General features: G+C 37.5%; 2 long non-coding RNA genes across 3 annotated transcripts in view; one reads left to right on the forward strand and one right to left on the reverse strand.

Moving 5' to 3' along the window:
• Window positions 1-3,589, forward strand: part of LOC110044798 (uncharacterized) — a 16,313-nt gene extending 12,724 nt beyond the window's left edge. For both annotated transcript variants that reach the window (XR_002296148.2, XR_016208917.1), the window contains exon 4: window positions 255-3,589. This is a non-coding gene — a long non-coding RNA (uncharacterized LOC110044798). The remainder of the gene's footprint in view (window positions 1-254) is intronic.
• On the reverse strand, window positions 3,496-24,068 carry LOC110044820 (uncharacterized). Its single transcript, XR_002296151.2, has 3 exons — window positions 23,807-24,068; window positions 20,427-20,542; window positions 3,496-10,857 (listed from the first exon to the last, which is right to left on the reverse strand). It is a non-coding gene; the product is annotated as an uncharacterized LOC110044820 (long non-coding RNA).
• Window positions 24,069-24,898: the final 830 nt, after the last annotated feature.

The raw sequence follows: 24,898 nt of genomic DNA on the forward strand, positions 1-24,898 counted from the left end.
AATCACTCACTGACTGATTGCCACCCCCCTCCCTTCCTGTAACAGTTACTATATGTAATTGACAAGCATTAATAAGACATGAGCACTGTTTTGAATAAATACCTTTAATTAAATGGGATGTTTAATAGATGGTAGTAAGTGAACTGTCTTGTAAGTTAAGCTTGTAAGTTAAGCTTAAAGTAATAAATGTTGTTGTTGTAAATGTTGTTAAGCTTGTCACTGAGAGTAATTACATTGTAATCTTGCTTCTCCAGATCAGATGCCAACAAGGACAGTGGATCACAGCCTCAAGCAGCAGTAAAACTTGCTGTATGTTCTATTTTGCAATTCAACCTTTGGAGGAGCCAGGTAAACAGCTCTCGAATAAGCCAAGTTCTGCTCAGATTTGTTGACTTCAGACATGCAATCTATTCTGCCTTGTCCATTTGCATAATGAATAAGAAGAGCTCTCATTTAAACAGTGCATTTTTCAAACCAGTAGGAAATGAAATTGTTTTGCTTGTAAATTATTCTTTAGCCAAACTGGTTCCAAGATTGTACTCAATATGGTTTGAATTTTTACTTGTGAAAATTGTTGAACTTGATGGACGACTGTGAAGCTGAATTCACTAATTGGACTACTGTAATGATTGACTGGTTGATTCACTTACAGGCTGATCTTTTGACCAAGTGATTCACTATATGTATTTGTCAGAGAGATGAAACTATTATTAGACTCTGACTGATTTTTACATGATTTGCTGCACGATGGACATACAGTGGAATCCTGATTTTTCAAACCTCCAAGGGAAACAAAAATTGGTTAAAAAAATTGGAGATTTTGAGAAAGCGGAGGTAAAATTACAGTGTTTGACTGAGGAGAGGGAATGACTTTTGGTTCGAGTTATAGGGAGGTTTGAAAATATGAGGGTTTGAGAAATTGGGATTGCTCTGTATTGACAAAGTGACTGAGTACTGAACTGATTGATGAACCAAGTGAAAAACAGTCTACATCTGTAGCTGAATTTAATTATTTATTATTACTCAAAAGCTAATGCTGGGGATTGCATCAAGATTTTAAAATAAATTGTCAGATTAAATGCATCAAATTAAGAGATTGACAGGCAACTGATTGAAATTTATTGGTGCCTCACTGACTGGAAGCTGATGGATTGAATGACTAGAGATTGATTGATTGATTATCTGATTGTTTAATGGTTTTTTTTGAGAAACTGGGAAAGAAATAATTCTAGAGATTGAATTGGCAAATTTCACACAGACAGACAGACAGACTCACCAACTGATCAACAAACAAACAGATTACTGATTAGCAAACTGACTCACAAACTACATAGACAGATATACTGGCAAACTGTTCGACCGGTTCATTATTTGATGAGTTGGTCTCCTGATTGACACTCTGACAGACAGAGCCACGTACCAATGGACTAACAAACGGACCAGTTATTGGTGAACTGACTCACAACCAACCATTTAACCAGTTCATTAATAATTCATGAGCTAGTTGCCTGATTGACAGACGGACCGACCCAACAAACAATCGACCAACAGACAGTCTAGTGATTGACCAACTGACCTACAAACTAGATATAGACAGATATACTGGCCAACTGTTTGACCAGTTCATTGATTGCTGAGTTGCACCTGACTGACAGACAGACAAACAATCAGAAAGACTGACCCATTTCCGATCAACCACCAAAAAGACTACTGATTGGCAAGGTGACTCATCAGCTAAATTTTAACTTCAGTTTTTTAAGAGAGCCTCTGTTTATTCATGTGTTCATGGGCTGTACTGTGCAGGGCTGTTTACAGCTCCTACAAAATGTGTGATTTTGATACAGAACATTGCATGTCTGAGTTATTTAATGCAGTTGAACCTCCCTTAGTGACCACCTTGTGAAAAGTAGCTATCTCGAGTTTCGTATACGACTATGTTTTAAAGTTCCCAAAATTGTCTTACACAGCCAAGTTACTAACTTTTTTATAAGTAATCCCGTGGTGATGCAAAATTCATAGGTGGTCTCCTATGGGTGGTTCAGTTGTATCTTCAATTTATTTACTGTAAACCTCATGGGTACATTTTCCTTACCTCTCCTCCACTGGGTCGAAAGTTATTTAAGTCTTGAAGAACGTACTTTCAATTTTTCGTGTTGTCGAAATTTTTTACTTTTGCATCAAGGTTTTGAAAAAAAAACATCATGAGATGTCATTTGACTAAAACACTTATTTTTCTGTCACTACTTCATCAAGCAACTGTGGAAGGAATGAGGAAAGACCGCATTTTTTAGAACCTATTTTTGCTTGAGCCTCTTTGGAAAAAAAAGAAAAGAACTTAAAACAAATTAACGTTTCTCAGTTTTCAGCTGATTTCGGGTGTTTTTATAACCGCTGATAAACGGCCTTTCACACAATTGTTTTGAACAGTTGAAATGCACAAAAAAAATTACACGGTGCGTACAAACAGCAAGCAGAAATTTGCATATCTACATTTTGTTTTTACTAGTTGTTTTGCATAGATTTGAACTGTAGGTTTGACTACAGTTTTGCCGTAATCTGGAATGATTTTCTTCATGTTAAGCAGTTCAAAAATTGCGGAATTGAAATTGCACTTCACAAATTTGAGTGTTAAATTGAAAGGTTGGTAATCATACAGTTGCTGGAGTTGTTTTATTTTGAGCGCTTAATTTATCGTGCGCACAACAAATTTATTTCGGAACGTTTTCTCTTTGATCTATGAGCGAATATAAGCAGGGCAAACACCAAAAAATATTCAGTTCGTATCCGGCTTTAAATATTCTCGATTTTATCGGCGATTATTTGGAAACTGGCTTTTAAAAGGAAGCCCAGTGGAGAGGTATTGGAAAACGTTCTCAAACCAGTTCCAAGAGGGGCGAACATTTTATTTCTCCATACCGTGTCAATATATTTCCAAGATAAGAGTAGACGAGTGATAAGAGTACTTGCGATATTTTCTTGATGTACAACCAAATTCTCATATCAGAGAAACGTCGGGAATTATCAAGGAGAAATAATATGTTCAGCTTGGGACATATATAGGTGTTTACAGTAAATGTTGAGGTCTCGTTCAAACTTAGCGGTGCGCTTGTACACTGGTTTTAGTAAACGGTTTGTTTCTGTTCCAATGTACGCCATAGATACGTTTAAAATTTAATGTAGAATTTTAAACAACTCAGTACACGGTTTTTCTAAGGGTCGTCACGTAACCAGACGCGACACCATGTCACGCTTTTTTCCTTTGCGTGACGACCTCAAGAAGGGTTGTATGTGAAGAAAAAACTGAAAGAGTCGGTAAGAAATGCTAAAGAGACGTATCTGTGGCGTACTTTGACATGAGAAACGAACTGTTTACTGAAACTAAGTGCCAATCGTACTGCATGGTTTTCTCAAGACCTCTCCAGAACTTGGCTTATTCCAGAGAGTTTATCTGGTTCACTCAAACGGTTGGATTGCAAAATAAAACAAAACAGGAGAAAAGATAACAATATTTCATTGAAATAAAATTGTCTCTGTTGTCCATTACTTTTATTAAAAAAAATAAAAATAAAAGACCAAAAAAAATAATAAATCTAGCCGAATTCACCCCTGCTTTTGGGTTGCTTCCACTCTGCTCATCCGAGTTGATGTTGTTTCTTTAGTCCTCATTTAATATTCCAACTTTGAAATCCTGTTCTGTTTTATCTGATCCCTTCATCCCAGCCGGGCACAGTTGAACACTTAGAAGAGTTGACCGTTTGCTCCCAAGTGGGATGGACAGCGTAAAGGAAAGTGAGAGTTTGCTCCCTATGCCTCCGGGGTCTCAGTCTTAATTTGTCACAATACCACACTCGAGTAATTTTGGAATTAATAAGTTGGAAATAAATTAAATGCCAAATTCGTAATTTGACTGAAGATGCTAATTCGCAAGTCAATGCATCGAAAAAAATAGTGATTTGCCAGAGTGCCAAAATATTAAATAAGCTCGCCCTCCCGGAATATTTTGGATGAAAACCTTTTTAAAATTGGAAACTTCCGCAACCTGGACAAGAAAAACCGAAGCGCTAAAGTATGGCGCTCAATTTCAGTGCATCACCGTTGAAATCAAGGAAAGAATTGAACACAGAATCCGCCAGTCTGACCTCCCGACCAAACCACCGACCGACCGTCATTCCACAAACTTCACCAAAGAGCACAAGTCACTAAAAGTCTCTCACCTGTGAAACTACTGCGGTCAGGTTTCTCTTAAAATTTGGATGAAAGAAATCGACCTCGATTTAGGAGGAAAACTCAAAGGAAAAAAGTTTTAGTGTTAATAAATTAATATAGTGCGAAGGTTTTAGTTATTTTATCTTATTCAGCTTGTTTGTTGTCCCATTGCACATCACGTGATGTGACCCTGGAGAGTTGTTTTTGTTGAATGCAAATCATTCCAGTGCGAATGAGTAAATAAATTTTAGAAAGACAAAAGAGCAATTCTCCAGAGAACCATCCGTGATCTGAAACCGGCAATTAACATACGAAGCTGAACGGGTCTTGTCATAAAAATAAATAAAACTAGTAAAAGAGTATGCCGAATTGCTGCCGAGAGCATTTGGCAGTCAGTAAAAGTCTTAAGTTATGCTGTCTTTGTTCAAGCGCGCGAAATATATTTTTAAAGGCTAAAAAATAGGAATTTGTTGATTAATTTTTGCTGTGGATGTTTTTTAATTAGCTGAAATTTCGACTTAATAAGAGAAAAAATATAGCCGACTCTATCATTATTGTTGTAGTACGAAACGAAGCTAACAATAAGTTATTTTAGGTTACAGTAGTTTCTAATATTAATATTTACGAAATTCCCATTGCAAGAAAATGTAGCGTCCTACTCAGCCGTGACTTGCGCTGTCACGCAACTTCTCTGCTGAAAAATGCGTGACTATCCAAAAAAACTACCACAAAGTAGCATGAAGTTAAGTGATTTTAGTGAATTTTATAACAAAAGGAAGGAAACCCATGGAAAAAAATTAACCTGGCTAAAAAGGAAATGAGATAATTTGGTTTTATCATCTGGGTTGATAATGTAAATTGGCCACCGTAAAGAGATTCAAAGGCTGACGTTTCGAGCGTTAGCCCTTCGTCGGGGCAAATCCTTCGCTTCGCTCCGACTAAGGGCTAACGCTCGAAACGTCAGCTTTCGAATCTCTTTACGGTGGCCAATTCACATTATCAACCCAGTTGATAAAACCAAGTTATCTTGTTATACTCCCCACCGACGCAGCACCAGTCTCTTTAGAAACTTACCCCCTCTAAAAAGGAAATGTTCATGATTGCAAATTTTAATTGTTATTGAAAAAGTAAATTTAAGTATCAAGGAACGCTATATAGATTTGATTTATGCTTAAATAAGTTATAATTTTCGTCCAAAATTCAAAGACAAAAACATTGTTGAAGAAAGCAAATCAAAGTGCTTAAAATAATAATATTCAATGCCAGATGTTTCAGAATCACCCTTCAACAATAGGTTGATTAACTGTTACATGAAATGCTGCCGTAGTATTTAACAGTCAACCAGGCTACCAATGAAGGGTTGTTCCTCAAACAACTATTATCAATATATCCGTTTCTCAAAACTAGCTGATTGCCAAAAAGAAAATTGTACTCTAGAAGCTTTAGGGAGACTGGGCTCCAGCTTCGAGAACTAAGGTTTCTGGGACTGTCTTGGTAACCAACGTGAGCTATGATTCGTTGGTGATCACCAAGACAACCATTGACTAATCACAGCTCATGTCTGGTTACTAACACAATTCCAGAAACCTTAGTGCCCAAAGCTGGTGCTTAGTATCCCTAAAAGATATAGAGTGGCGAACAAATGAATATTATTCTTGAAGAATTAAAAACGACTAAGTTAAATAAAGTTACGTGAAACAGAAAGTGAAAATACAGCTTCAAAATAATTTTTAAGTTGTGTGAAATGTTTTCATAAACAATAAAATTTCAAAATTAAGAGAAAACTTATGAAAGAATGTGTTTTTGTTTTCAAAAAGATTTGATTTGTTTATAATTGGGCCTATAGGATTTAGAACATTAGAATTTTATTTTTTAAGTTTTAATTTTAATTTTAACTACGAAAAGAAAGAAAACCTAACCCAGTAGCAACCCAATCAGAGAGACTCCAAGTGACCATAAGCTCAATTCGATGTCATTTGTGAAAATCCAATCAGGTCAGACCGATGAAATTCAGCACCCTCCTCTGTCCATGCTTTCTCAAGAGATGTACCTTCCTTGAGCCCCACAATTCAGCACTCCTGTTTTACATCCTTGGTTGCGGAACATTTCCTGATACATTGACTGCGAAAAAGCATCTTGCTAGGCCAAAAATGCCCAATTGATGGTGTGGTATTGTGACAAATAAAGTGAAACCCTAAAGACATAAAAAGCAAACTCTCACCTTCCTTCACACTGTCCACCCCACTTGAGAGCAAATAGCCAACACTTCCAAGTGTCCAACTATCCCCAGCTTGAATTACAGGATCAGATAAAATTTTGCAGGATTTCTCAGTTGGAATATATCAGAGGACATCAGAAACACACACCTTCTCAGAGGCAGAGCTTCCACAACCCAGCAGGGATGTTGATTGGCTAGATTTGTGTCTTGGTGTGTGTGCCACCTTCTGTCCTGGAATTAAATAATCATCTAACAACTCTTAGTAGATACATGCAAGCTCACTAGCAAATTATAAATAAACTACTACAAGAAAAAAATGGCTGTTTCTTGGTGATAAAAGTAAAAAACTAAACAAGGTTTAAAACTTGATCTAGCCTGTTGATAGGCTGTGCTCAGGGTACTGAGCTAAAAAATCCTACAAGCTTTTTCTTTTTCTTTTCTTTTTTTTAAAAATAGTCATTAAAAAACCCAAGAGTGTTGAAAACGCTTAAAGGAAGCCTAGGACAGCCTACGAAATATAAGGACTTCTAGCACCAAGAAAGAACCTTACCTTACAAAAAGCAAATAAACATTGATGTTTATCAACAGTCCGCATTAAGTAGATCTTAAGCAGTGAGGAGCATCCAGATTTTTTTTAGATCGAAATAAAACAACAACAACAACAACAAAAAAACTAGTTTTAAAAGTAATAATGCAGACTGTTGATCTACCTTCCTTTAACCTGAATATTGCATTATTACTATTATTGACCAGGAAAATTAAAATAAAACATGAAATGAAACCAAGACTTTGGAAACCAAGGAGAGCCTTATTCCAACAAAGGCTGTAAGTACCTAATGAAATGAAATTTTGCTTAACTTTAAATAGCTCTTTTCTATCTAGGTTTGTTTTTTCTCTTTTTCATATCATTGCCACTCTAAAACTTTTCCACAAAGAAGTAGTATTTTTTTTGTGATTAAGGCTAAAAAAAAGTGTATCAATGAAAATTCTGGTAAGTCTTCACAGCAATAAATGCAGTCAAGAAAGTGAGGAAATTGAGTGGCAACGATAAGATTGACGGTACCTTGCTAATAGTTGCAACTAAGTTTTGTAGAGTGAAAATAAGTACTTTTCACTTCTATAGTTAAAGGTCTGCTAATGAGCTTGCAGATCTCCTTTACTTAATATAAACAAAGGAAGCATTAATAAAAGTTTTTTTGTTAAAAAAGGATGATAACTTGCTAATATGAAATACTGTATTTTGAAGTAGCCTGATAGTAAACGGATGTCATTTTGCACCTCACAACCTGTTGTCATGACAACTGAACATGGAATGTAAAATGACTTCAGCTTACCCAGGCCAAATTTTGGAAGTGAAATAATTTTAATCCAAACAGTGTATAAATTGTGAATGAAAAATACTTCACTGACTCTCTCATGAACATGCAATTTATATTGGAAAATAACTGCTTCCCTTATTCTTAGCCTGTATCAAACCACCATCCCAGAGCAAAAGTACCGAGGAGTAACAAATTGCGTGTCCTGTGCACATGCATGCTAACTGTGCTGAGGCTGTCCAATCTCAGAATTGCCAATTTTGGATTTTCGAATTATTAACGAAATTCTGACAATTAATCCATGACCTTGTCCTGGGGCAGCAGTACTGCATGCATAAGAAAAGCTCTACTCAAGACTCTTGTGTTGGACCCTCAACCCTCATTTATATTGAACAAACAAGTGCAGGAGTAAGATTTGACAATGGAATCAAATCATCGAAATAATTGGATACAAAAAAGATACATGTACTATAATTTCTTGATTAAATGGTTCATTGATTGGAGTCAGAATTTTTGCTGCTGCATGTAGCTCTCTCACTAATATGCATTCCACAGAAAAAATTGCTTTGAAAGAGATATATTATTTGCTGGCCAGGAGGTCTGTATGGGAAAAACTGTGCCAGAGGCTGTGTTGAGCACAACCTGAGGCCCAAGGCCTCAAGCTGACTTGACATCTTGACAGGTTTTCCCTATACTGACCAACCTAGGCTGACAAATAATGTATATTATTATTCATATTTTTCTTACTTAATTTGGTCTTTAAGGAACCTTGGAGTCCTTGGAAAAGTGTTTTGCAAAAAAGTTCACACGTATGTGTGTTCTGCACCTAACATTGTTCAAATTTGCTAAAACAACTGAAATAAAACTACCAAAGAAAGAAGTCAAAATCTAGGGCAATCATCCATACCGAATAAAGGTACCATGTAAAGCATTTTGCAGTAGAGTATTTCCTTTCAGTTGGCTCTCTATAATTCCATGCCGGTTTTCACCCCCATCTAATGCAATCTGACTGATTCATAAGCCGCAAAATCTTTGCAAAGTGTAAGCTGTTTACCAGTTTATTTTGGCCTACTTTTCAATAGGTAAACTCATTGGACTTAATTCTTTGATCTTCAAAGAAATTTGTGAAACAATCGGCTAAGGGAAAACAAACTCTGTAAAGTGACTAATATTGTTTCAGCACAATTTGGAAGTTAAAACTGCAAGCTTAGGAGATTGAAAATGAAACAGACTTGTAAATAACAGGATGAACAGTACAGTTAACTATAATTAATAAAATTTTGTTGAGTTTCTCTACCAGCCTTGTTCGCAAGATAACGACAATGAAAGCTAACAGTAAGCTGTAAAAACATTGCCATCTCCATGGACCTTAACATAACATAAGGCAAACAACAAAATAGACACTGAATAATGCATACTGTAGTGAGAATGACATACAGTGACAAAGACTCTGAATCCAACCAATGAACCAATCAATCCCATACAGTTAGTTCAATGTTCAGTTACAAACCAGATATACAGACAATTTTTTCTCAGAAAAGGCACTTGTTTGAACATTGGTGGCACACACACCTAACAATAGTATTAACATATGAGGTGGTGGGTTGCATTGGTGTGTGAATTGCACAGTTTTGGTAGTGTCTTAAGTTTTGGCTGTTGTGATACCTATTGTCTTAGTAGTAGATTTGAATGTCAGTGGCAGTCTTTTTGTTAGTTTGTTGACTGTCAGGTTTATGTTGAAGTACAGGTGTCAGGTCAGGTCCTTGTACGTATGTTTGCCATTACCAAGTGTGTCCATTTTGTTGTGATTAAGTCAGTCTCTCCCATAATGGAAGTAGAATGTGCTTTGTTGTTGGTCACTGTTAGGTGCTTTTCTTTTGTCTTTTGTCAAGTTCCTGAGAAGCATAGAGCCAGTCTACAAAGTTAGGTAAAAAGTTGTTGGTCAGTCGAGGGTGATAAGTCTGGTCCTTGATGCTGATCGGTCAGTTCCAGTGTGGTTAATGACAGTCGAAGTACAAAGTTAGTATACTGTGATTGGCCAGTTGTTGTTGGTTTTAATATGATTGTCAGTTAAATCTGTGATTGTTCTGTTTGAAGTTAACATTTACTTTGTTGGTTTGTTGAGGTCATGAACAAGTCATTTGTTAAGATGTAAGTACTGAAGTGTGTAACGTGCAATGTTGACAGTTTCAGTGATCTATATACATGCACAAGTATTGTTAGTCAGACAAGTTTGTGTTTGTTCTGTTGAAGTTATAGTTTGCTGGTTGGTTTTGTTGAGGTCATTAACAAGTAATTTGATGAGTGAATGAAATGCAGTTGTTGGTATCAGTCCAGAATTGTTTGTTTTAAAATGTTAGTGACTGTATGCTTTACAGTTACAAACCAATGCAAGCCACTTTGAAGAACCTAACAAAAGGCTATCAAGCTAATGAAACAAGTAACTAACCTGAACAGGGGTTGTGGAACAACAGCTGGGTGAAAAACCTCCCCGTACGTCCACTTGCCCCTAGGAGGAAAACCCCGGGCCAGCTGTACTCCATGTTCAATGACCTCCTGGGCTGGGCCAATAATTAATAAGTGAATTTATAACTACAAAACTATTCATAAAATCACATTTGTTACATCTAAGTCTAGGTAAAATATTTTCATTTAACTACATTGAGTATTTAGTAAGCTTACTGATCTGTGCATATGTGTAGCATGAATATTTTGCAAGGGTTTATTTCGTGCTTTGAGATTTTTAGCTTAGTTTGTAAAAGTAAAGCATCAGTAATTTCTAGGAAAAATGTAGAATCTATAATTTCATTTCTAATCACCAGAAAAACAAGAAAACAAAAAAAACAATTGAACAAAATCTTAGCCTTGCGAACAGTTCATGCCACACATGGTATTCCTTATAAGTTACCAATAACATAATTATTATATTATTTCTTAAAGGCGTAAACCTCTGACTCTCAATTACCACCTCACAATAAATTTACCAAAAACCATCTTGTCATTTGGTCCTGGTTGCTTCAATCTTCGGGCACAATCCTTAGTGTCTGGCCTGTTGTCCTTTTTCTGCTCTTGCCAAATCCAAACTCTCTTGTGATGTTCCTTGTCTAGTCAAACATCCTTTAATGAAACAACAAAATGATTCATCGGTAAAAGTGAAGAACAGTTCCCAAAAGATATTGTCAGTCATCTGTCAACCAACTGTCTGCTGACTATTTGCCATTTGTTGGCTGTCTGTCGGCCGTTTGTCGGCTAACAGAAGGCAGACCGTTTTTCTTATGTTTCAGACTTAAGGTGGCTGAATACAGTTTTAAATTGCCTATGCCTAATTCACCATTACTTTTAAACTATGCTTTGGCACCCATTTTTTGCAAGAGTCAAGGTCAACCACAGAAGGGTTTATTCTTGCATTTTGGCTAAGGTGTGTGCTGTTGCCATGGCAACAGGGCTGGTTAAAAACAAGGCTTAAAAAATGGTTTGTGTTTTTTTGAAAAAAAAACACAGTCATTAGATTTTTTTCATCATTTGCCCACTAAGAATTGACATTAAATCCCTTCTGTCAACACTATTCTAATAAAATTTTGACATAGACAATTTTCGTAATTCACCGTAAATCGTTTTCACTGCATGTTCTGTATTATTAAAAATTCCCTATGTCAGAATTCAGATTTTTTGTGATAGATCATTCATGTGGTTTCTGAACTATTTTTTTGATGTGGCTAAATATCATTTAGGCAAGGTTAAACTCGAGCTAATGCAACTAGCTAGTGTGCCCATCCAGCTAATATCATTTAGGCAAGTTAAATATGAGCTTATGCAGCCAGCGGTTTCCGCGTTTGGGAGTACGTGACCTGTGGGGCGGCCTTCAGGGGTTTTGCAGGGGTTTATGGTTCATTGCATAATAGTGTTGTAGTGTATTCTGCTGATTGTTGCGGATCAGTTGCACTGCTTTGCTCGCGAATCATTGCGGATTCTTGCACCCTCTCCTCCCTCCCGTTTTGTTCTTGGTCAGGGTAAGTATTCTCCAGGTAAGTAGATTCCACTGAATTTCTTTCAGTGTGACGGTGCCGGTTAGCGGACGCTCATTGGGTGGTTCCTGCTTTCCAGGGTTGCCATGGATACCTCCTAGCGGCTTATGGCTTTGGCACCCCGCTAACCTTTAAGGCACCAGTTCCCAAGCTCATCTATTTGCGATGAGTTTAACCAAATTTCTTGAAATTCTAATGATTGGATCGTTAAAAATTGGCAAGTTTCTGCAAAAGCAATCGGTCTCAATTTTTCGAGCAACTGCGCATGCGCTGCATTTAACTGGGTTCTTTTGGTAACAAAGAAAAAGCTGAGGATTGTTGGGTTCTTTGCATCGTTAGCTTTTCTAACATATCTTTGTAATAAAAGACTAAAGCCATCAATATACTGTGTTCAATAATAGAGAAAAATAGCACAGATAGTGCGGGTGTTGAGTAAATAAAATGATCGCTTTATTGATGGCATGTTTTTCTTTGCAATCCTTGTGCGCACGCTGAATTGCATCAGCAAAAGCACGTGTGAAAACTGTGTTCGGCCACCTTAACGTGGCTCAAAACAGTTTCCAGCACTTAGATTTTGATGGGTCGTTATGACCACTCTTTCTCACTTGTTGCTACAATCCTGGTATCAACAAGCTGTCCCATCATTGGTGAACACGTTGTTATTGTTTTCGTGACACAATAGGTTACCATAGCAACAGTACGACCTCCTAAAAACACCTATGATTACAGCTTTAGGGGCTTATAATTAAAAAATGGCACGGTGAAATTTTTTCATATTGTCAAATTTTGATAAGCATGAAAAGATGCAACTTTTGGCAAAGTTTAAAAAAATTATGTCCGCAGGGTTCAGAGCAACCTTAAATTTTGAAAACTTAAAGGTGGCTCTGAATCCTATGGACACCATGGACAGATTTTTTTTTTAAACTTTGTAAAAAGTTGCATCTTATCATGTTTATCATCTTATCATGTTTGTAGCATCAAGTGATTAAGACTTGTTATCATGACCCATCAAAATCTAACTGCTGGAAACTGTTTTGAGCCACCTTAATTTGGCCGACTGTCAGCCAACAGTAGGCCAACAATTGACCAAAGTTGGCAATCTTTCAGTGACCTGTCGGCGATGTGTCGTAAGGCATGACTGAAATTTTATGATCATAAAAATTTACTAATTTATCACTTAAACAACTTTGTAAAAATGAAAAAAAATTCATTTCAAAGGGCACACTCAGGCTTTAAGCCAGAATTTGAAAAGTAGCCATCCAAAATGTGCTATAGGGCCTGCTCAAATGAGCAATTTATGAGATAATACAGTCAAAACTCTTGAAAGCGGACACCCTCTGGACGCAAAAAAAGTGTCCATAACTGGAGCTGGCCGCTTACGAGAATGGTTCTCGTAAGCGACCACTAGAAGTGTAGGGGATAGATGGCTGCTTACGGGAGCCTATGCATGTAAGTGGTGTTTCGAAATGTAACCGGACGTGGATGACGACAAAACAAACACTGAAATATGGTACTGTAATTACTGTAAAATCATTGTGACGAATGGCGATGTGAAGTTGATTGATAAAAACAAGATACAGAGGTTGCTAATAGGACTTTCTTTTGGGTGTCCTGTTATGGGAGCTTAAAAACAAAGAAAAAGTCTAAGTCGTAATCTCTGAAAGTGTCTGTGCCCACTTATGGGAATGTCCGCTTATGAGAATGTAAAAATACAGAGTTTGCAGGGGAGTTGAAATGGGGTTTCAAACAAGGCAGCCGTAAATAGAGCTGACTGCTTACGAGAGTGTCTGTTGAGAGAGCTTTGACTGTATATGAATTCAAAATACTGGTAGAACAAGTTTCTTTAGAAAGTGGCCGTCCACAGGATACCTGGACACCCATCTGGCTAAAAGTCTGGGTATACTGCACTCTCAATAGTTACTATGGCTACTGCCTATCTTGTTGTGTCTGCAAGCGAAAATTTCCACATTGCTTTGATTTCAACTGTCCACCATATCAAAAATTGCAACATACATAAAGTACCATGATTTTGCAATCCATTTTAGGGTGATAGAAAAAATTCCTTGGCTTTGCTAATTTGCTACCATGAGATAGATTCAATTTATAGACAACTGGAAAAGAAGATTTTGGATCACTTGTACTAAAGGCATCTGCGGTCAAGTGTCCATCAATACCCTCAATCGGTACTCGATGGACTTCCTGATCAATACTCGGTCAACACTCGACCAGCAACAGTCGGACGATAGCAGACCGAGCATTAACCGACTCATATGCATCGATCAAAAATTGGTCGACTGTCGACAGACTGTTGACCGAGATGTCAATGGAATGTCAACTGAGTGTCAACTGAGGTGTCATTGGAGTGTAGATTGAGGGTCGAGGGCATCGAACGACACTCAACTGTGGATGCCTTCGGTACACATGATTTGATTTTTTTACCAGTTGCATGGGTTAAATTTCCATCTTGCTTCAAAATTCCATAACAAATTTTCAATTTGAACAAATTGCATTTTAAAAATAATTTCAAACACTTTCAACTTTGCCATCATTTTGGATCGCTGCCATTTGTCTCAGTCCTGTTTCAATTTTTCTTTGACTCAGAGGAGTTTGGATGTAGATTCAGGAACAAAGGCACGACTTCAGCCACAAGTAAACAAGTACAGTTTGAGATCAATTTTTCATGTCTGGTAAAAAATCTACATAAAAATGCCAGAAAGATACATTTGCAAGCAAAACAGATTCAAGATTGGAACACTCTCTATTTTCCTGTTTTGTAAAGAAACTGTGTGCTGATAATTTAAAGCAGACCTCTATATCACATGGGCCCACTGGGCCTTCTCAATCATTAGCATGGTGCACTGCAAAAATGTAGACTTGAAAAATGTTTGTAAAAAAATTGTTTTGCACAAATCATATTTGTTGGATGTTCTTTGGATGATGTGCAGTTTTAGACAAGAAAATAAACTCCAAGTAAGTGAAATGCTAGTTCCTTTTCAAAATCTGGCCGTCAATAATTTAGACAACGGGACACAATAAAATTATGACACCATACTAAAAGACCATAACAGAAATCTGTTAAACTTTTCATCGTTAACTCCATTAACTTTGTGTAGGGGTAGCTGGGTTCGCATATAAACTCCCTTCCAGGGTAGGTGAGGCAAGTGGCTCTTTCAAAATGGTAAGAAATTGCCTCTTTCCCACTCCCCAGAGATTTTTTTGGTACCTATTGTATTTTGGCCCTTGGCATATTCTAGGGAGTAGGGGTTTTTTTCTGGCTGCACCATCCAAACAAATATGGGGTCTTGTGTTGTGCTTTTCTTCCAGATGGCAAAATAATGTACTTAGAACCAAAAAACACCTTTAAAGAGTTCAAAATGGTAAGGAATAAGCATCAACAAGACTTGACCGATGGTTAAGAGGGCGATAATTAGCTCTTATTAACCAAACAGGAGGTCTGTATGGGAGAATCTTGACTGACATCATGAGTACAGACCAAAGCAGTGAGGTCTGTACACATGACCGAGGTCAGGATTCCCCTATACAGACCAACTAAGCTTGGTTAATAAGATGTTTATTACATGGCAAACACAAAAAATTAATTTGTTTAACGTGACTGGTAATTGTACTAACTGACAATTCGCTATGAATGGCGATGAGCTGACTTTATTTCTGCCAAAGCTTGCTAGTCCTCTTTACTGCTTTTTTCTGATCAGGCTTTTTGGCACGTCCATAAATAAATATTGTTAGAAGAAAATAGTCAATGATTTTGCACTTTAGTTTGCAACTTTTTCGCTGCAAAACATTACTGGTTTGGATGCCGGTCCAGATGGGAAAATCTAGACCGCTTTAAATATCGATTTCAACCAATCAGATTCGTGAATTTGTTGGTTCCCGACTTAGAAGCAGTGATATTGTCCTTCATGTTGCAAGAAGGTCTGAATCAAAGGTCTTCCTGAATACATGTAAACCAAAACCATGCTATGGAACACTGTGGACAAGTTTCAAATGGACTTTCTCATCTGCAGTACAGAATTAATACACTAGTTCAACCAAATGTATCACTTACTACATTAGCTCTCTCCTGTGGGAATTGTTTTTGTGTTATTTATATCTTAAACTTTTCAGCTGACTTCTACGTTCTCAAAGGATGGACAACAGCACGCATTTGGATAGCACAAAATAATATACTTTTGGAGAACACTTAAATCCAAGTCATTATTTTTCATCAACACGATCTTTGTGGCATTCACCTATTTATAATTAAGTAAAGCTTCCTGACCTCGCACTTTCTGTTCGAAAACATTTAAAAACCACACACTGCTAGGCTACTCATTATCTACAAAAGAATAGATAGTGAGCACTGTACCCAATGAGAGAAAGGCATTCATGATAGAATTCCAGGCCTCTATGAGATGTGCCTGCAGGGAATCATGGTAGTTGCATTCATCAAAACAAATATCTAGTCCATGATGCTGATTATAACTACCATGATTCTCTGCAATGGTATCTTATAGAGTGAATTGGCCATTAGTACTGCACATAGTATAACTTACATGTATTTAAGATGCCAATGGTAAGGTGCTACAAAGCAATGTGAGCCATGAGGAGGTTCTCCCAGACTCAAAATGCTTTGACCAAAATTTGATCAACAGAGTACACTGTAACTGTATTTACCTGCTTGTTCACAGTCTGGATGTTTTGGTTTTTCCTCTGTTTATGATCCATGTTCACACACCATCGGTCAAAGCCTTGTCCACTGAATGTTCAGTCTTGTTCACTGTCTATTCAGGCTTGTCCACTGTCTGACTAAGTATTGAGACATTCAGGAAAGATTTATATTAGTGGTGAAATTATCTGCAACTCAGACCAATGACTACTATCAGAAAAAGGAATCAATAACAGCTATTCACCAATATTTGCTGAGCCTGAGGCATTAATAAATGTTTTAGTACAATTATTCAGCTGATTACCAGAGACAAATAGAGAAGCAACTGAAAAATGTGTGTGAACATGCAGCAAAGCTCAGTCTTGTATAGATCACATGGTCAGTCCGTTTAAATGCACATGCTTGAAGCAAACAAAAATGAAAACACTTCATTCTGATTGCTGTAAATGTTCTGTTGAGGAAAACAAAACAGACTAAACATGTCTAAAATTAAGCCAATGTCTGGCCAGATCAGTCAAGAAAGTTAAACACCATTGTTCAGATTTGTAATATTGAACGTAAATGAACAATTCCAAAACCTTCCCGAGAAAAGGACTCCCCAAAGATTTGGGCCATTTCTTGTGTCTGCCAATGGTCTTCAATCACTTAAAGAGTGCAGTGTGGGTCATGTAGATTCTGTTGCACACAAAAACTTTTGGAACTTTCTCCTCTGTTGATGAAGGTGAGAGCTGATGACATCTCCTTAATTGGTTGAGCCTTGGTTGCTCACGGTAGCTTTCAATACTTGAATTGCTCTTGAGCTCTGTGATGGCCTTGACTATACAAGACTCTGTGTTGGGTGTTGTGGCTCACAATGGATGGCTGGTCTGTTGCCTTTTTCTGTCATCTTTCCAGACAAATTCTCCAGCTGAGTTTATGTTCTTCATATCACAGATTGCTTGTTTTGCAGTTGAAGAAGAGCTCAGGTCTTTAGGCCTCTGGAATAACGCCTTTGAATTTGGATTTAGATGCCTCAAGTAGATCTTTAAGGACTTCAACTGGACAGTCATCTTGAAGTAGCCAGAGGAAATATTTCATCATCTAAGTGATCTTCTGACCCCTTAAGTCCTCCTGAGTGCCTCCAAACCATAAAAGCTCTTGTTTAACTGAAAAAATTCTTCCCCAACTGGTATTTTATTGGCACAGAGCATCAACTTTTTCAGTTAATTTTGGTTTTCTCTGCCCTTTTAACCAAAATAAGGGGTGGTGAATGCATGGTAAATGTGAGATTTCGCAAGAAGGTCAGGGTTGTCAAAATAAGCCAGCAACCGGCGCATTTAACCAGCTATTTCGAAAACTGCACCAGCTACTCCAAATGCTAGTAGGTTAGTCCTGAACCTGATATTGGAGAAATACAATGGAAATAAAATTGTTCAGTTTATAAGTTGTTTGAACCCGAATTGGGTCGGAGGGAATAAAGTGGTAGCTAAAAAAGTGAGTGACACAAATGGAAACTGATTTAAAGAGCCATAAAATGTTCTACACCTCGGCGCATCATTTTTAGAACGAACAAAACACAGAATAAAGTATCTTTACATAGTCTGGTAAAAGGTGACTTTTCGTTCTGTACAAATGGCTCTGATATAAATAGGACTGTAGTGGGTTTTCTTTCAGTTAAGTGTTAATAATGAGAGAAGTAGCATCTACGGCTGTCGGCAGTGTGAAACTGGCTGATATCTGCCACAAAAATGCAGAATTACTTCAGTCTATGTCTTCCCTTACTTCAATGGAAATAAATATGCTACTTTGTATTTTCTGATGCAATGTATTTACTGTAATTTTCTATATTTACAAACACACAAAAACAGCTTAGCATGATACAATACAATACATTAATTTAAAGTGAAGTCCCAACAAGATGCTTATCAGATAACGAGCGTTTGTCAAATACATTCGCTTTTCAAAAATGCCTAAAATTCTGAACTTAAGATAAAAATATGAAAGAAACTTGAAAAAAACTTTTTGAAATTAAATTTCATTTAAGATAAAGCCAAGAAATGCATTCAAAAGCGCCAAAATATCGAAATTTCAAAGCCATGGATTCTGCATGTGTGTATGATTGCCAAATTTATCTGTATGTTAGACAAATCATCACCTCTGTTAATTAGTAAAATGCTAATTTTTTGGAGGGGACGCTCTTGATGAAATTTTATTCTCACTGGGTTTTTAAGCTTTAAAAGGAAAATTATTTGATAATAGTAAAATTTATGAAAAAAGTTCAAAAACAAAAAGAATGAAAAGTTCTTTTTTATTACCTTGTTAACCTTTTTTTAAAATACAATTCTTGCTTTATTGCACAAAATACAACTGCTCACTTTACCACGTGATCGCTAGCACCTGCCTGATGGATCTTTATCCACCTTCAGTGGTTGGTTCTCACGGATCAACAATTTTAGATCAGAAAGAAACACAGACTTTATTTTTATTAATCTATCAACTAATTCATCAACTTTACGGCCTCTCTGATGTGGAGCTCGCCGCACAATCTATCCGCTCGCTAGCACCCGCCTGATCGATCTTTATCCTGCTTCAGCGGTTGGTTTGTGCTTGACGATTTACAAACTGGAAAAGTTACCAGATCAGCAACTTCAAGCAGAGCTTTCGTGGACTTCCCCCTCTGGAAATTCAGAGCTGAAACCCCCGCCCCCCCTCCCCCCCCCCAAATGCATTTGGAAGAGATGCCGACCGTGTTATGGTATGCACATTTTCTGGAATTACCCATTATGAGACCGAGATTTAAACTGTTCTAACTTTGAGCTCAAAACATTCCAAGATGTGCAGACATCATTTATTAAAAAAAGAAAAAATCAGTACTTCTAGACTTGCTTAACCTTGCAAAAATCAAGAGTGTGAGACAGCTTTGTGAAAAAATTGAGACTGCAAGACACAAATAACCGCTCAAATAAACAAGACTGCGAGACCCATTAAATTTGACCAAATTTTCTGAGACCCGCTAAAATAGTTGGAGATGAAGTACCAGGTCATTTGGAACTCATAAAGCATGGGGATCAGGCATGTCAGCACTACCAAGCTTTCCTTTCTTGTGCAATTTCTTGATGGCTGCATCAGTTAATGAATTTCTGTGAAGTGTGCCATCTATTTTTCCCTCAGTGGCAAGCCGCTTCAGACAGGAATTCAGTGTTTGTTGAACAAGTGGTTATTGCAGATGGCAATGTTGACTGTAGATGCTGATTGACAGCTGCTTGGACTAACAGCAAAGTAGTTTTCTTGCAAAACGGCCATGTCTTTAAGTGTTGTCATAAATAAATAAAAGAATTATTTTTGTTGAAACTATTCTGTGTGATAGGGAAATTATTGAAAAGTTTTGTTTCTTCTGATAATATACTCATGTCAAACGTGGCAAAATTTCCACTGGAATATAAAATGGTTTGCCATGACAAACAGGAAAAATTTCCCATCTAATCTTTGAAAAATTTTACTCTGAACTTAGCCGCATCTTTAGCACTGTTAGGTATGGCATTCTCTTTTATCTTATCGATTTCTTTATCAGAAACATAAAAAAAATCTTGAAGCATGAAGCACCTGCACTATAATCATCTCCCGCTTGATCATTCAAGCAAGATATGATGTAATCCTTGACCAATGACAACAACAGAATCTCTATAGTCACCTGAGTAATCATACCAAAACAAGATAATTGAAGAAAAAAAAGATAATTTATAATTTCTGATGGCCAAACCAAACCACATATCAGGGCCCAAAAAAACCTTGAATTCCAGCTTGCCCTTCAGACAAGTAACTCGTAAATTTAGTCTGCCCTGGGTAGGTCTTACTTTACCTTTCTTTTATTTAGTTGGCAGATGACTTGCCTGGGTCCTTGCCCACTGGGCAAGTGAGAATGAAAAGTTACTTGCCTGGCGGGAAAATCAACTTGTCCTGGACAACTGGAACGCACTTTTTTTTTGAGCCCTGTTTATGGCTAATAGTGTATTTACCTTGTCAGCAGGGGTGACTGGTTTCATTTCCTCCCGTTGCAAATATTGCAATGTAGACAGTTAGTCTAAAGTAAATCTACATCTGTTCCTTCACATCCATCCAGCTTCTCCTTGGCCTGACAAAAGAACTTGTCCAAATACATTAACATCTCAGATCAAGTAACTAATGATAAGATTATATTAACCCTCTGTCATGCACACATGATTTCACAAATTATAAAATTTACATGAAAAACTCTGCATTCTATCCGCAGACAAATCTACGCTTCTTAACAAAAGATCTGAACTTGTAACAAAATGCAGGCACAAGAACAAATTCTATGCAGCCTATCAGAAACAGGATTGCTCCACATCCCCTCCATGAGTCAGTTCAAATTTTGTTTCCACCACCACTAAGGCCACAATCTAATGATCACTTCAAGCATGAAACTTGACCAGGAACTGTAGTTTCTATCTTTAAAATTTGTATTTGTTTTCTCTAATTCAGTACTGATCACCATTTATTTTCACAGTGTACACAGTACACCAGTGCAAGACAATAGGCTGTAATAATGCAGCTATACAGATTAATTTCAAGAACAATGTAGTGAAACCCAGGGATCACAGTAATTTTCAGATGGTAGCCAATCATTTTGATGGGCCAACCTGTCAAAATATTGAAAAAAAAGTTAATTAAAATTACCAACCGCCTATAAACCCCAAAATATCATTTATTCATTCTGACTAGTCCTTGCAAGACTGTTTAAAAAAAGGCTTATTGCAAAGAACAGCTTAAAAATTAACCAAAGATAGTCTTAGCAGGGCTCAGCAGCTCAATGACAAGGTATATACATGCTGTCAGTGGAATTCTTGCTTGGTGTAATTTTCTTAGCCACTGTTATGCTATGTTAATTTTGTGATTGGCACTGTGGCTTTAGTTGGTTCTTAAAAGAAGGCAGTTTTGATCCTGCATTGCTACTCACTAATGTATTGACCTCACTATCACTCAGTCAATACGGCAAGGTCTTGCTTTGGGATTTTCCTGTAAAGACCTCACTCTTGGTTAATAAGTGGTTTTATTATATGGTTGAACTGGTGCACAATGAAATGGAAAATTCTGACTGGTTCCCTAAGCAGTCTGAATTTTGGACTGTTAAAATTAATTTTGGCAAATTGCATTTTCAATTCTTTGCACTTAATAAAAAGATTTTTGTTTAGAAGAAATCTTCTAATCTCCATGTTTGGAGAACACTTACAGGTAAGTGTTCAGAAAGCAAATTATTTGTGAAATGTAAATAAATGCACACATGAGAATGAATCGCGGAGACACATCAACATCCAGAAAAAGATCCATTATGATAAAGACTTTATTACACTAGTTGTTTGGCCTGTGTTGGAGAATATTAGGGCCATTTATACGAGAAAAATAATCCGCGGCTTACACGCCGTGGATTAAATAAGACGTGAACTTGCCGTATAAACGTTACATTTTAACCAGTTCATGGATGCAATAGCCATGCGATAGTTGATGCCTCATCTGCAGTCTCATTCGCAAGAGGAGCACAGGCCAAAACAAGAAATTCCTGGCAATATACAGAAGAGAAAGAGTTTCTTGAGATATGTAAAGAACAAAGGGTGATGGATGAACTGGACAGTTGCATAACTTCTGTAGGCATAAGTGAGATGTTTGTCATGAAGCAAGCGGATGAATTTGTTATTCAAACTTTGAAGGTTTTAGTTTGTTCATGTGTCACTTTTGACCAATGAAACAGGGTGGTTGTAAGGCAGGGTTCCACTGTATAGCATTTCATCCCTTGGCCAAGATAATAAACCATTGGCAACCCTTTGTGATTCACTGCAAAAGTTCCTTGCTTGCCGATAAAAGGACCAAGTTGTTTGCAAAGTTTTTGGAACTATTCACGAGAAACCCTGAAGTTTTGCCTGAATTCTTGGTTAAAATGTAAGATGGAGATCCATCTCCTGCACTTTCTGCTCCCACCATTCTTGATCGCCCTCGTCCAGCTTGTCTTGGCTTTTGTTCATATTTTTTCAGAGACTCAAAAAAATTTCATTAGAAGCCGTAGTGCAAAATACGTAAGTGAAGCTTAGTTTTTAATAGAAACCCCAAGAGTAATTGCTTTCTTCACAAAGAAGCCTGCCGTCTCGTTTCATTGCTCCTGGTTGCTCGTTGACTGGACCGCGATTGCTATGACAACGAACATCGAAGCGAGGTATTATTCGTGAATAAGCCGTGAACCGTTTATACGAGCTCTTCGCATCTTGTATAAAGCCTAGTTTTCATATGTCCGGAAACTCCCAGATGATCTGGGATTTTACTGTTTCCCGTCCATCCCAGATTTTGTCGACTAATGAAAACTCGAAATCGTAGATATCCCCAATTGTCTGGGATAAACGGGGCCAAATCTGGAGAATCTGAAGCATTTCTATTTTCATGACACGTCCCAGATTTCTGCGATGGTGGGTGATCATTCCTGACAAATGAAAACTCAAATTTGTACCGTCGGGGACGTCGGCATCCATTGGTGATGGATTTCGCTCATTAATAATCCCCTAAATTGCTGGGCTCCAGTCTCCCTATCACAAATAAACATGGCATCTCTCGAAAACATGAGTGATGGCTATCTATAATCGGGAAAATCTGGGACAGACCTCCGGTGAATATCTGATATATCGGCAAAATCTGGGATGGTCAGTAAAAAGTAAAATCCCCGAACGTCTGGGATTTTCCCGACATATAAAAACCCGGCTTAAGCCACGCTTGTATAAATGGTCACGTTCACGTCTTATTTAATCCACGGCTTGTGTAAGCCGCGGATTATTTTTCTCATACAAATGGCCCTATTGGTCTCGTTCTGGGTTTTCTTTTTTTGCAAGTTTATGGACCTTGCCTGTGGCTCGGTCCATAAACCTCCAAAAAAAGGACTGGACCAATATTTCGCCAAATAGACCTCACGCTGCTTGAATAACATGAGGTTATATAAGCCTAAGTTTATACACAAAGGACTACAATGCTTTTACAGAATTTCAAAGCTTCCCTGTACAAAATCAAAAATTATGTAAATTAGTTGTTTACATCAAGATTTTTTTAGCACCTTTTAGCATCTTTTATCACCTTTTGTATTGTCTAAGATGATTTTCAATAGGTTAGAATTTTTTCGTCTTGCTCAGTATAAACTCAAGCAACGACACGGCTCAAATATTTTTCAGTCAAAACAACGGTATACGAACGCGATGAACTTGAATCCAGCGCGGCACTCATTGCGCTTACAAAAGCGCAACACAATTCAATCAAGTCAATGCTTAATTATGCAGTAGCCCGTGGGAAAGCTCCAGTAGCAAAAGAAATTTCGTAAACAGTAGCAAAAAGTGCTTCATCTTACCTTCGGTATGTTCTTGAACAAGCTAGAAATTACCAATCTGTTGTAAGTATGGGGAATTACACGTTCTCCATTTCAGAATTTTACAGACGCTGCAGCCATTTCTCTTGCATCCAAATACAACCAAACAAAGGCATATAGGTTTTAAAGTGCAAGTGATACCACAAATAGCGTCTTCATCGTGCCTTTGGCATCAAAATAAGCATATAATCTCAAAAAACAGCGTACTTCAAGCGCCATCTTTGGACTCTTTTTCGTTTCCAGTTCCCTCGCGTTACGGAAGTGGAAGGCGCGTTTTACGCGGGAACTTAGCAGATCATATTGTTCTCTCAGACCGCGTGTTTTATTTCCCAAGCTTCCGAAAGTAACGACCCTTCTTACTTTTGGGGGGTCGTTACTTTCGAGGGCTCGTTACTTTCGGGGAGCAAAAAACGTATTTAAAGTTGTTACGACTGAGCTCTTTTTGCGAAGTAAAAGGAGGAAATTCGTAGAAACAGTTCTTAAAATATGAGATGCAATTTTTCATATCAGTTTAATTCATGATGTTGCTACCGAATTGGTGAGCTCTGTCTAAAACGAATAGTAAGACAGGACAAGCCCATCAGTAAAGATTGAACTGTTATCAGAGGGGTCCTGTAAAACCTTAAAAAGTCTACGTTAGTCTTCTTTTTAAACAATATCTCAGTGCAATGGTCGAGTTTTCAACTTAAATTTGAAAAAAACGTTCCGATTAAAACGCACCTATTGAAAATGATATCAATTTGAACCAAAGTTTCCTATAGTACGTTCCTGTTACGTGATGAAAATTGTACTGGTTTTGGTTTAACCGTCGGCGCAACATTAACTGATATATCACAAATTGACATTTCACAACTTTTCGTGGCATAAGTGATACCTTCCTTTGTTGCAGAGGCCTAGAATTAGGTTACCCAAAGTAATTTCGCTATCTCCGCTTCGGGGGTGGGGGGGCGGGGCGGGGGGGTCACTACTTTTGGAGGGCTTTCTATCTTCGAGGGGTTGCTACTTTCGGGATTTGTTACTATGATGACGGGCCACGATTTTCGGACGTTACTTTCCCGTGTCGCTATTTTCGAG

Source organism: Orbicella faveolata, unplaced genomic scaffold (genome assembly GCF_042242905.1).
Source record: "Orbicella faveolata isolate gen_17 unplaced genomic scaffold, um_ofav_v1 contig_1, whole genome shotgun sequence".
NCBI classification, from domain to species: domain Eukaryota; kingdom Metazoa; phylum Cnidaria; class Anthozoa; order Scleractinia; family Merulinidae; genus Orbicella; species Orbicella faveolata.